Source organism: Chenopodium album, chromosome 21 (genome assembly GCF_948465745.1).
Source record: "Chenopodium album chromosome 21, dcCheAlbu1.1, whole genome shotgun sequence".
Classification (NCBI taxonomy): Eukaryota; Viridiplantae; Streptophyta; class Magnoliopsida; order Caryophyllales; family Amaranthaceae; genus Chenopodium; species Chenopodium album.
Window position 1 is genome coordinate 34,731,405 of NC_137854.1, and position 13,450 is coordinate 34,744,854.

General features: G+C 33.9%; 5 non-coding genes and 1 pseudogene across 5 annotated transcripts; 4 read left to right on the top strand and 2 right to left on the bottom strand.

Moving 5' to 3' along the window:
• Positions 1–5,033: 5,033 nt before the first annotated feature.
• Positions 5,034–5,136, top strand: LOC145603180 (U6 spliceosomal RNA). Its single transcript, XR_014104713.1, has one exon. It is a non-coding gene; the product is annotated as a U6 spliceosomal RNA (small nuclear RNA).
• Positions 5,137–5,693: 557 nt separating this feature from the next.
• On the bottom strand, positions 5,694–5,809 carry LOC145603354 (U5 spliceosomal RNA). The gene has a single exon (XR_014104858.1). It is a non-coding gene; the product is annotated as a U5 spliceosomal RNA (small nuclear RNA).
• A 1,050-nt stretch (positions 5,810–6,859) lies between these two features.
• On the bottom strand, positions 6,860–7,020 carry LOC145603239 (U1 spliceosomal RNA). Its single transcript, XR_014104766.1, has one exon. It is a non-coding gene; the product is annotated as a U1 spliceosomal RNA (small nuclear RNA).
• Positions 7,021–10,358: 3,338 nt separating this feature from the next.
• Positions 10,359–10,461, top strand: LOC145603176 (U6 spliceosomal RNA). The gene has a single exon (XR_014104709.1). It is a non-coding gene; the product is annotated as a U6 spliceosomal RNA (small nuclear RNA).
• A 1,059-nt stretch (positions 10,462–11,520) lies between these two features.
• Positions 11,521–11,704, top strand: LOC145603342 (U2 spliceosomal RNA; annotated as a pseudogene).
• A 1,147-nt stretch (positions 11,705–12,851) lies between these two features.
• LOC145603335 (U2 spliceosomal RNA) lies at positions 12,852–13,048 on the top strand. The gene has a single exon (XR_014104844.1). It is a non-coding gene; the product is annotated as a U2 spliceosomal RNA (small nuclear RNA).
• Positions 13,049–13,450: the final 402 nt, after the last annotated feature.

The window sequence follows — 13,450 nt, forward strand, 5'->3', positions numbered from 1 at the left end:
TGAGGAATTGTAATTGTGAATTTGTTAGTGGTTTCGCTCTTCGGTGCTCCGGGAGGTCCCTTTTATAGATGATGGATTAGGCGCGGAATTAAATGGAATTTGAGGTCGCTCTTATCAATTTTTGGTTCAAAATTCTTTTTCTTTTTTTATGACGTGTGAAATGTAATAAATTTCAGGTAGTTATATGTTGAAATAAAAAATTGGAATGGAAATCAAAAGTTTGTGCTTATAATTGCTTGCTAATTTGTTATGGTGTTGATTTTATTAAATAAATTAAAAAATGTGTTAGTTTGGTTTATTTTTATGGGAAGGTATATAAGTGATTCACAATTGATTGAGGTAGTAGAGTAAATTGATAAATAGTGAAATAAAAGACAACAATATTGATCACGTGACATGAGTTGAATAAAACATAGAGAAAAAATGATAGTGAATATTTAACCAATACTTCGTGTTACATATGTGTGATGACTTTAAAAAAAAATAGAATATTCAGTGTAGTGAGTTATTACATTTAAGATTCAGAATTATGTAAGAGATTAAGTGTCAAACAGTGACTTGGAATTATGGGGATATATATTTTTTGTTACGGTGTCTAACAATAGCCAAAGTGGAAATTGGTACATATTACTCTCTTTGTATTTTAATCAATGTTACACTTTGACCAAATACGTATGGCGAGACACGACTTTGACCATTAATTTATCTAATTGTATGTTATTAGTAAAACTATAAGAAAATTGATATTACAAAAGTATACATTATAACAAACCCAAAATGTAATATACAATAACAATTTATTTATTTTTTATACATTAGTAAATTAATCAAGTCAATACCATTATGTGAATCGTGAAGAAAATCAAGTGTAGCACTTATTTAAACACGGAGAGAGTAAAATCAGACATGATTGCTTTAATAGTATTAAGTAGAAGAATGGTTAAGGCTGAATACATCAATTATCTTTACCAAAAATAAAGTAAAAATAATTTACTGGCAACTGTAAACCGCCAATACTATATTTATCGCCGTTAGTACAATTTTAAGATCGTCATTAATTTGTAATAGACCGATGACTCTAAATCGTCTAAAATTGCCGACGATTGATCATGGTTGTTGCCTTATGTTGATGAGAAACTATCAAGTCAATCAGAACATTTTTTGTAGGGTGTATGAAACGAAGTTAGTACAAATTTGAATTGTAAGGTTAATATTTTAATTGCTCATTTTAGGTTGGATAATTTCACCTACTTTTCAGTTAAGGGTTAATAAATAGGGCATGACCTGAAATAAGTTGTTTTAATTTTCAATGTTTTTGAGCTTCACACTCAAAACCGGTATCATAGGTTCAGAGTCATTTTTCACATCAAGTTAAAATTATAATGTCTAGTTTTTAATTGTGTATCCGATGTATATTGCTATACAAGATATATAATAATGTTATAATCTTATAATACTACGGTCTACGTATAATACATCCACTCTTAATTCTTGTAACGCCCAAGGGGCGCTTATTAGCTTTTTCCTAATCTTATTCATCACTATACGCTTTTTTACCGATTATGTTTGAAGTAAAAATAACGGGTTATAGACAAAAATCCCTACCCTACCCTTTGGTTTTACTCGCACTCAATTCCCTCCTAAATCTTCGAGCTTTGTATTGACACTTTTGACATGACTAGACATTAGTCGCAGCGTCAACCCTCACGCTATAGCACGATCATCCTTCTTTTCTTTTGGTTCAAAATTTCAAGGTGAATTTTGTATGGAGTAATCTAGATCATTTTCTGTTAAATCAAAATTTGGGGTTAATTTCCTCTCAATTTCTCTACTGTCTAACAGGACTATCACGCATCAATCGGTGGTTGCGGACTTAGGTAATCCATAGTTTTGCTTCTCCTGCTTTATTTTATTTTTATTGTTGATTTAATTGTACCCTATATATTAATATATGGTTTATAGTTTGTAAAATTATGGGATGTATTTTTATTTGATTATTTTATCTAAGGTAGAAGATCGTGAAATGGCCGAATATTTAAGCTAAAAATCGTAATATATGGTTTTGATGCGTTACATTTTCGCCTTATTGTACATATATTTTGCTTATTTTAGTAATTTAGTGTGATTATACTAGCTTTTTTTTTTTTTTTTTCTTTTTATAGTTGATAATTTTTATTTTAAATAAAAAATTACTTGTATATGGGAGTATTAGTTATAATTTGAGGAGGTCCGATGGTTTAAGTCTGTGTTTAGTTCATCTTATTAAGTTATTTTCATTTATATTAGAAAAGAAAAAATACTTTTAAGGTGGCTCGTATAAAATAATCTTAGAAGAAATAGATTCGGCAAAGTTAGGGTTAGCCAAGTTTAATTTATAACTACAGAAGTTTAGTTAAGTTCATATACGAGTACTTACTTTGTGATTGAAAATCAAAAAAGGTTGGTTTTGAACTAGTACCCGTTTTCCCTAGGCCCTAAAATATGTGACACCACCCAATATAATTTTTTTGTAATAATTTGCCACTAACAACATAATAAATGACGATTGAATCATTAGTAGTCAAAGCTCATTTTTTGATTGGTGGGAAATATGAATTATTATTTTTAGATTGATGGAAATTGCAATTTGAATGAGGTGTAAGTAGACTTAGACTTATATGAAGTCGAGTTGTAAAAGTATGGCGATTGGAAATTTGGAATCAAGTGAAATTGCTCAATTTAAAAACTTAATACAAAGTTTTGCATTTGATATTTGCAGAAAATTATTGTACTCCATAGCAAAACTACATTGTAAAATTTTTGAACCATTTTCTCATCATCCACATCAGTATGTCCTTTCATGGTGATGATTGGAGATAGTTAGAAGTTGTAATCAAATTTCAGCATATCTTTTTGTTATGCTAGTGTATCCTAACTAATTTTGAAACTTGCTACTACATTGGGGGGAACTGGAAAAGAATGTAATTGTACTTTATCCTTTGCCATTAATTAACATATACCAGTTCTGGCAGTATTTAATATCATGGTTTGTTGGACAATGCTTATAATTCAAAGCTTTTGAATTCCAATCACTTGTGGTCTTGGGGATGTCTCTTGGCCAGTCGAGTATTCTTGACCGATACGGGAGCCAGAAATTGGATTTTCTCTGAGAAATTTTACTGGATAACTGTCTACACTTTGATCGTGATCATAAATGTAATGCATTTATTATCCTGTTATATGTCTATCGCAGCCCTCTTCCTTCATCCAAGCTTGAGTCTACACTTCATAGGATATCTGCCTGAATTTGAGAACTTATAACTATAGCATAGAATCCAGGCTAGAATTTGATTGTTCTGCCATGTTATATACGTTAAGGCTTGCTAATAGGGGGTGATTGAACAAAATGATGCCCATGTTCTTTTCACTTTACATACTTTTTGCATTTTTGATTGATATTGTAGCACTTGGTGTGTGATTAGTGTAGCACATGCTGAATGATGTAGTTTCAAAGTAAGAATTGGGTTACTAATGCTGTTCTCTGTAACGTTACTTTGTTGTTGGTGTTTTCACTGTTTTCGGATTGCTTACATTAATAATTTCTTCTTCATAAGGTTGTAAATAGAATTTTTTCATGCATTACTTCAGACTATTAATCAAAGGGTTAAAATATGGATGAGAAACCAAAAAATGTGCAGCTGGTCTAGTGGATCATTTCTATAGCTGATCATAGAAGTTGCCAAGTTGGCGGCCAGTTCCTGGAATCCTATCCTTCTTTGGCCTGACAAAAACTGCTTTTTCCGGCTAAATGAATTTCTTTTCTTTTTTCTTCATATGCTGTGTAATGAGTCCTTTTCCTGATCTAGCTACTCTACCGAAGCACAGCTTTCCCGCTTTGGTTCAGCTACTCTTCTCTTTCATTTTTCCAGAAAACACTGTCGATAGCTACTCTAGCTTCTGCAATCTGCATTACCACCCACCCCTCTGAAAAGTCAGATATTTTTTCATGTATCAAGCTGTCAGCATCTTTGTTGAGTGCAAACTGGGGACTGAGAAGATAACTTTAATTTACTTCTTTCAAACCTTATGCAGACATCAGTAACTGCATAAATGGCAGGGTTACTGAATCCTTAGCCGCATTGCTATTATGCTAGTGAGATGTTGGCCATATGCCATTATGTTGAATCCATAATAAGTGTTTTGTTTTCTTAAATGATTTTCTCAAAAGAGCATGACATTGATGCGTCATAGGATAAAAAAGTGTGTTTGTAATGATCTTTCTTGTTCCATTCGGAGCCTTTCCTCTCTGTGCTCTAGAAGCCATTAAACTTAACTACCCTAATGACCAGTTTAAGTCGTTGGATAGGCTTAAATTGTTTCTTGTTGAAATCTATGGAAGAAAATTTCTCTCCTGGATACTGATATATCATTTAGGCCAGTGCTCAGTGGCTTTATACTTCCATTATATTTTGGTATCTTTTAACTGGTGTCGTTGTCTTACTCAAGATAAAAAGAAAAGAACAGAGAGGGTCCTTAATCTACTATCAGCACATGCCTTTCCTTTTGGAGCTATAAAATAAACATTTGATTATAAGATAAACATGATGCCTCTGCACTCTCAAGCATTTTCTCGTTGTTTTGTTACTTGTGCTCCTTCTTGAACTTGAATAGTTGTGCCATCCTTTATGTATGATTCTGACTTGATCATATTTGCGATAAGTGCTCCACCATATTTGATTGTGAATTATTCTATACTTCCATTAATTGCCATGGCAAAGTATATTGTGAGGTTTGCTCTAGAATTGGCACACCATTGGAGTTTACTTGGCTGGGGTGTACTTAAAAGATTGGAAAGGAGAAATTAATCAAAATGGATGAGGATCCAATGAGATGTAGTTGGCCTTGGTACCCTGAAGTGTTTTTTGGTGGGAACAAGCTGCTCTGTATTAGGCTTACTAAAGAATTGTGTTTTTGATCAGTGACATGTTATAATAAAGTCCCACAGTATATAAAGGCACCTCTCTGTTTATAATGCTCAACATCAATATCATATTGTCTCTACCGAGACATCTGATAAAGTTAGAACAGTACAGAGAAGATTAGCATGACCCTTGCACTAGGATGACACGCACCAATCGAGTCCAATTTTTTTTTTTTTATTACTTTGTTCCAGGTTATTGCTTCACTATGATATCATGAGTAATTTTCATTTACTAGAAATGCTCTTTATGATGCTTTCTTTTAATTATTTGTTTCTGGTATAATCATATGACGACCTGAGTCATATACATATGGCTTCCAGGTAAGGTGCAGACACATAACCGTCTTTTGGTTTTTGTAGACAGTTGTTATTTCTGTATGAATTTGTTTCATGTGTTATTTCTGTATGAATTTGTTTCATGTGTTATTTCTGTATGAATTTGTTTCATGTGTTATTTCTGTACTGACAGTGATGAATATTGAGCAGAATGAGGCTGGGAATGGAAGAATAACATGCTTCATGCACAGAAATGATACCAGCAAAATGAGAAATATTTCTTTTAAGAGGCTGGGAATGGATGAATAACAAGGTATCATAGTAAAAGCTTGTATTTCTGACTTTCTATGCTTAAGTTTGTGGTTTCATGTAAATTCACGTATTCATTTTCAATAACTAATAAGGTGGGGAGTTGACTAATTAGTTGTCTATAGAAAACTTGCACTTGGCTTGTGGGAAGCTCCTTTAAGGAACTCCCTCCAAAAATAAACGTATGCCACTAAATGCAGCGAGCACACGGTATTCTTTAGTAAAAGGCGAAAGAATAGTTCGCTCTGTGCTCACTGCATGGCTGCGTGAAGATTACTGTATCAAGCTTTTGTTATTTATAGCGTAAAGTCCAGGCTTTGATCTTCTTTCTTGACTGATGTGGGACTAATGTTAATATTTATTCCTCGTATCTTATTGTGATCTGTGAAATATAATTTCAGAGAGTAGAAATGTAACTATTGTGAATTTTCCATAAACAAAGAGATTTCTTCTCTTGCTTTCTCAAGCGGGGAGGACTCTACCAAGTGACAATGCCATTTGTTGAATGTTACTTCCTACTTTCGTAGATATTTATCTGAACATTTTTTTTTTCTTTCTTTCCTGAGAGGAGATATTCAACATATCTGAACCGTTTGTTTTACTTTTGAGTTTTTCTTGTGAATGGAAATTTGATATACTTCAGGCCATCAAGGCTGAAAACACGGTGAGTAAAGAGATTCACCTGACCCCTCTAGATTGCTAGAGTTTGTGCTATGGTTACGTAGACAAAATGACTTTTAAATTTGGAGTTTTAAAATGGCACAGATGTAAATTTATGTTATTGCAAAACTACACTTGACTCAAGTACAGTGAAGTCTTTAATTACAGAATCTATAAAACTTGATAGACCCTATAAACTTAGACACAATTAGGCATGTGTAGGAGCAACTTGCTTCTTTGCCAATCCATGTTCCTCGTCATATATACTACTTCCGTCCCTGAATTATTTTTTGTTAGGCTTCGGCGCACGTTAAGGAATTTAGTAGGGTGGGGTGAGAGTAAGAAAAAGAGAGTTAGTAGAGGGACCTACTTTACATGATTTGAGTGAGAAAATTTTCTATTTCAGGTATTAGGAATTTTTTTTTTGCAGACATCTTGAAAAGGAATACAGGAAAGATTATTTGTGCACAGAACGAGTATAATGCATGTTGTGCTATTTACAATAATACAAGTGCCTATTTCACTATTTGGACTTAATGCTTGTTTTTATTTGAAAATCAGGAGTGAGCAGAATGTGTTGTTTATCATCTGAGTAAGCAGTATCTCAATAACACAAATTACAACATGCACTAAAATTTTGGAGGTAGAATTGGTCAGGGGTTGCGCGAACGCAGACCCCCACTATCACAAATCATGACGTACACTCTTCCTCTTGGGAAGATGTTAGGCTAGCGCCCCTCCTACTGTGCAATGGAGGTCACCAACCTAGGCCATGAGCCTTCTTGATCGCCCATTGACCTCGTCCAGGTAAGTATGTTTCTTAATATTCTATGCTTTCGTTTTATATCTATGATGCTCTTTACATTTCTGTTATTTCATTAGTGTGGAACAATAAACAAGTTTCCTAAAACTTTGCTGAAAAACCTCAAAATGGGACAATATAGTTGGTAAAACCGTATAAACAGCAAGGTGCTTTTGGCTTTAGCTTACATGGCCATCCAAACATAGCTGTAACTAATTTCCTAGCTAGACTTTACCATATGATCTACAAAATTTTACCTATCTATACTGATAGAAGTTGCAAGCCAATGACATTAATGTAGTGGTCCATTATGATGTTAAGACAAGTATGGAGTAGAGGAACCAAGTTCAAAACCTCGTCTACCATTCAGTACCTGGTCTATGGCTGGTTCATGGGGTGGTACTTGTGTCTGATGCTCTGAAGATACAACTGCTGATATTTTGAATAATCTATATAGCTTCCTTTTGTTAAGAGTTTATTTATTCTAGTTTATTTCCACTATACTATTTGCTTTTATACAAGAGAGAAACACTATCTACTTGTAAGAGGATCTCTAGTGGATGGTTATTGGAAAGCTGTTTAGATTTCACATAATTGATGGTATTTGGTTCTGGGATTTTGTGTTCAGGGAGGATTGTAGATAGGATTTTTGTGTGGTGAGGAGATTGTTCTTTTAAGTTAAAGTTTGTGTGTGTATTTGCCACTGTTGTTTTTCTTTGATTTCTTTCCTAAATAATATGAGTGTTTGCATTCATTGTGGTTGGGAATTTTATACAGAAAAGTGAGAGAACCACATAAACATGTTACAGTTCTTCTTTGCTTTGACAGGGCTTAATATTATGTGCTCTGTTAACCTGAGAAGACTATGCTTTAGGTGAGATCAGTAATAGCTACTGAATCGAAAGTCAATGTGGTTATATTCAATGGCATTACATACTGAGGTTGTTCATTTGTAAAAAGTTAACAAGCTAGATCTTATTGAAGACTTGAAGTTATTATAGTATGAAAGCTGTTGATGGTCTGCTTTTGTTTTTGAAGAGAGCACATAATCATTTCATCTACTACGTATATACCTTTTTACTTATTTATTTATATATTATTATTATTATTATTATTATTAATATTATTATTATTATTATTATTATTATTATTTTTTTTTTTTTTTTTTTTTTTTTTTTTTTAATTCAGCTTCTGGTTCCTATTTCGGTGGTATTTTAGAGAGTAGAAGTACTCTAGACGATTATTGCTTGTAAAGAATAAAAAAGTGTTGTGATTATGTTAATAATATTTTAGTTATCTTACTGCTGTTTTTATTCTAATTCCACAATTCTTTGACACTTGGATATTCTGAAGATTTTGGCTTCTGTAGCAACATGTAGTATTTGCTGTTCAAAAAAGCAACATGTAGTATTTGTAATGGTGGTAAGGCTATTGCTATAATAAGGGTATCATATATAATACTTCTATAAATTATCCTAGCTTGTTTCAGGATGCTCTTATTCTTAGCTTTCAGTCTCATGATATTTGGTTTTATCTGTTCTTACAATCTGAACAAACGATGATATATGGATTCAAAGAAACATGATTTATGCCTTCGTAGGCTGTAGGCTTGTAGCCTTATGCCTAATATGCCATAAGTATTAATCAGCTGCAGTTGCAATAAGCTGGATGGCGTATTGGGTTGAGATTGTCGTCTGCTGTGACTTTAAATTTAGCTTACACATTATTAGGGAACTACATAAATTTGTGTGTCATTCTTTGTCATTTATTGCATCCATTAGAACATTTGCCAGTTACTCATTTAATCAAATGAAGGTAATGCTTTGTACTGGGAATTTTGTCAAAGATAAAGCTTGTCTATTTTGGGTGTTGTTCACTACCCTTTGCTAGCTCTTCATGAGTGATTTTTTTAAATATTTTGAACAGTGCTTAGTGATAATAACTTTTGTCTCTAGTTTTGTTCCATTTATCTGCTCTTAATGCTTTACTTCATAAAATAGGCTCCTAACTACATAGAAGCTGTGTGTGTGTTGAAAGTCACTAGTTGTTGTTTAATTTGTATCTGGTAAATTTGTGTCTGAAATCATCTTAAAATTGTTTATGTTGAAATGCAGGCTTAATCTTTGATTGGAAATAGACCATTCCACGCGTTAAAAATTGACTGTCTCTCGCAGACAGGTGATGGTTGAGGCTGGAATGATCAGAAATTCGATAGAGGATTGTAAGGTTAAACAAAGCATACTGTTATGGCTTTCTTTCTCTTTTGGTGGTAAGATCAATTTTTTTTTTTTTTTTTTGGTGGCAAGATCATTGTAGTATCTGTTATTAAGTATTTATCAGTACTTCAGCAGAATAGTTGATTTGTGGCCTTGTGGGTCATTCACTTACAATGATGTTTAATTAATTTAAGGGAGACTCCATAATTGTAGCTTGCTTACCTGAATCTTAGAGCATCACCCGTGAATCGCATTACTTACGGGCTTAAATACACCCCTATGAGGGCTATGACTCAGGGCTTGGAAAACAGTTATAAAGGTGTTAGGCTGTTAAATAATTTTAAAGTGTATGCTGTCTACTCTGTTTTTGTCAATGCCACGGGACTATGTATGCTTAATGCTTTAGTTAGGGTCCTTAACTATTACTACTACACTTGAAGTGTAAAAGAACAATCTTAAAGAGCGTAGAGAGTACTTCCTAGCTCCTAAGCATACCTTGTCATAAATAAAAATTAAATTGGCAATTAATAGAGTTTATAGGTGGCTATATACGAGTAGTTAGTATGGTAAAAAAACAAAGTTTTTAATGTAATCTTAGCAACATGTATGTAAATTTGGTTCGCATACTAAATATAAGTATCCACCTCAGAGTTTTTAAGATTTTTTTTTATCCAATTTTGTTTTAAACACTTCAAACAAGGTCAAATGGTGAGTCATCTTCGCAAGCTATTCAGAGGCTGGCGTTGTTTCATGTCAGAGTTGTGAACCTATTGCCATATTTCTCCTCTATGGTGGATCAATCCTATTTACTTGTGCTGTGTACTGTCTGAATGGCTCTGAAGTCATTTCAAAAAATTAAAATAAATAAGAAATGCATAGTCACTTGTACTTAGTGACGGATTGGTGAATATTCGAAAAGTTTGGTGTGGTTTGTTTTGGAACATGTACTTATGGTACTCTTGATGCTCTTGGAAAGTAGTTTACTTAAAAGATAGGGCATGGTAATTTGAGATTTGCAAATTGCTTGGTTATTGGATGCTGATATGGCCATATAGGTGTGAGGCCTGGATATCCCACATTGAATAAATATGCAGATAACACTTTGTTTATATTGGTCAAGCTACTGTTATAGATTGTCTCTTCGGAGACATCTGATAAAATTGGAACGATACAGAGAAGATTAGCATGGCCCCTGCGCAAGGATGACACGCACAAATTGAGAAATGGTCCAAATTTTTTTTAACTTTCTCCCCCTGCATTTTAATAAGTGTTTTGCTTCTAATTTTTTTTTTTCCTCCACTGAAGTAAAGTTCTTTTGCTGCTGACTGCATTACATGCTCTCTACTATGAAATTATCACTCTATTGTGATTTGAATGTCTGCTGAAAAATAGTGTATAGAAACAAAACCTGTGTTCCTTCTCAAATTTCATATCCACTAATTTGATTCCTAGTAGTCTCTGTTGAGTATACTGTGAGTATCGTGTTGGATTATGCTCTCCTAGCCATACTGTTTTAGTTGTGCTGTATAATAATAGTACCCCCCCTCATTTACTCAAAATTCAAAGTGGCAGTGTTCCACAATCACTGCCTCAGATATTAAACTGAACATTTAACACATATTTGGATGACAATAACAATTAATGATGTAGTTGACCACCATCTTCCTGATACAACCATTGTAGTAGCTGGAGGTACAACCGTTCAACCTTCTTACAAAAGAGGAAAAATAAGGGGAGGGGGGGTAATAATGTTTTCCTGTTTTTTACTTTTTAAGAGAAGGTGGGTTGTACTTGTACCACCTAGCATATGCAATGGTAGCATAGACTGTTTTAAGTAGACTAGATACTACTAACTCTTCTTGAAAAGTAACACTGTGAGGTTGCTGGATTCTTCATCTTGAGTGCTATCTCACCCAACTGGCAGATCCTGAGATCCTTATTCTACTTTCAGATGGTCTTTATCTATTTTGGGCTATCTGATATACATCCGATTAAATTGGAATAGTTATGGCAAATAAAATGTGATTTGTTTGAGAAACTGAGAATGAACCAATGAACCACTGCTTAAGATGAAACTGATCCTTGGAGATATTTTGTGACCACACTTTTTGACTTGTAACAAATACTTCTAATTATGTGCATCTACTTTGTACAATCATCTTAATTGCTGACTGTAATTTCTCCAGGTATCCAATTATCCATGCGGAGGTTTTCAAGTTTGATAATCAACATCAGAAAGGTGAAGGAAAAGGTCAATGCCACATGGAAAAAAAAAAAGGTAACTTGTACTAAGAAAACCAATTTCTCGTCCTTTTGGCTAATATCAAGTGTAGTATTTGCTCTTATCATCTTAATATCTGTTATGTGGGTTAACTTGCATGTTGCTGTTGAAGTAGATAGAGGGTGGGTAGAGGGAGGAAGTGGTTACTCTGCTATGACTTATGAGGTTACTTTTTGGTACATAAATCTAAGTCACTTAATCACATGACTTCCCAAGTTGCCTTCCTTTTTTAAGGGAGGGAGGTGTTGGTTTTAAGTGTAAGGTTGCTGATGGAGGCGGGAGGAGATTTTAGGTCAGATGGCGGAGAAGAATGTGGTCGGCAATGGTGGGGGATGAGGTCGGTGGTGGTGGGAAGGTTGTTTTTTTTTTTTAAAAAGAAATATTGATAAAACAAATTACACCAATTAGTTGTGGCCATGGATTGATAATGAGCTACAAGCCTACAATAGGTATTTTAGTGTTGGGACTAATAAAACAGTAGTTCAAAAGTTTGGATTATTAGGAAATCATGGAAAGGCGAGATTTTTATTCGCGAACCACTAAAAGTTGGGATTATTATAATCAATCTTTTTTAAGACAAATTTTTTTGAACATGGTCTCTTTACTCTTGTTAAAGAGGTGTGGAATTGTAGAGTGCCAAATCCTTTAATCCCTCCTTGGATACGAGTCATAGGTAAGAGCAATGAGGTCGTATTACCAAACATTGAAATTGAATAACTATTTCCAAACATTCCAAAAAGGAATGTAGAAAAACTAAAAAGGAATGAAGTAAACTTATGGACAAACTTGGATAATGTGAACAGTGCAATGACTATAAAACCGATGGATGATTTTGTGTAATAAACCTTTCTTCATTTTCTCATGATGGAAGTTTGGAAATAATCTACTCTTATGTACTACTCCCTCCGTAAACAAATGATTTTTCCTGCATTCCATTTAGGATGTCCACAAATAATCTTCCTGAATTTTACCCTGAATCCAGGTGATGTGGACCCCTCTATTACATTTCTTTTTCTCACATTCCACTACACCCTAATAAATTTCTTAATATGCATGTCCAAATCTAACAAGAATATTATTTGTGAACGCATGGAATATTTGTGTGTGTGATAAGCCTTTCTATATTCTTCACAAAACCCAAAAGATTCCAGGACTTGGGTCTTTTTATTGCTCATCACTCTTTATCATGTACTCTTGAGTTATAGAAGTTTTCTGTGAACAGGACTCCTAATAAGGAATGATATTGACTTCCCATCTAAAACTGAAGTTCTTTACCACATCGAAAAGAACTAACGAGGTTACGGAAACTTTAAGAAATAAATGGCAGTAGATGAAACAGAACAAATCATACCTTTCTCGGCCTTTTGGCTAAGATCAAGTGTAGTATCTGTTCTTATCAGTTTAATATCTGATACGTGGGTCAATGACTCACAACGATATTAAATTTATTTTTTAAGGGGGAGAATCCATCACAGTAGCTTGCTGCTGGGATTCTCAAGTGTCGCCCATGCGTTGCACTACTGCACAGGCCTGGCACACCTCACCAAATCATTGTATCAAATTTCTATCTGAGCCTCCGAGGAGCATATTGCATATATTAAGAGTAGGCAGTTAGTGTGTTATCAATACAGAGATTGCTTTGTGCAAGGATAAATCTTTGATCATATTTGTTGGAATATTTTGAACTGTTTATATGTTAGGGGGTCTTTCTTTTCCTTGGTTACACTTGGTTCTTGTTAAATTACAACATTTTTGAGATGTTGGTGTTTTTTATCATTCTGAAGTGGACTTGTTGCAGCAGCTATCACACTCATCTTGGTTTTCTGCTTTAAAACAGGTCACATGGTAATGTATAAGATAAGGGATAATAAGCTCTATGAGGTTATATAATACCTGATATAAGGTCTAATAAAGTCCAATAAGATAAAGTAAGGGTTGATTAGCTC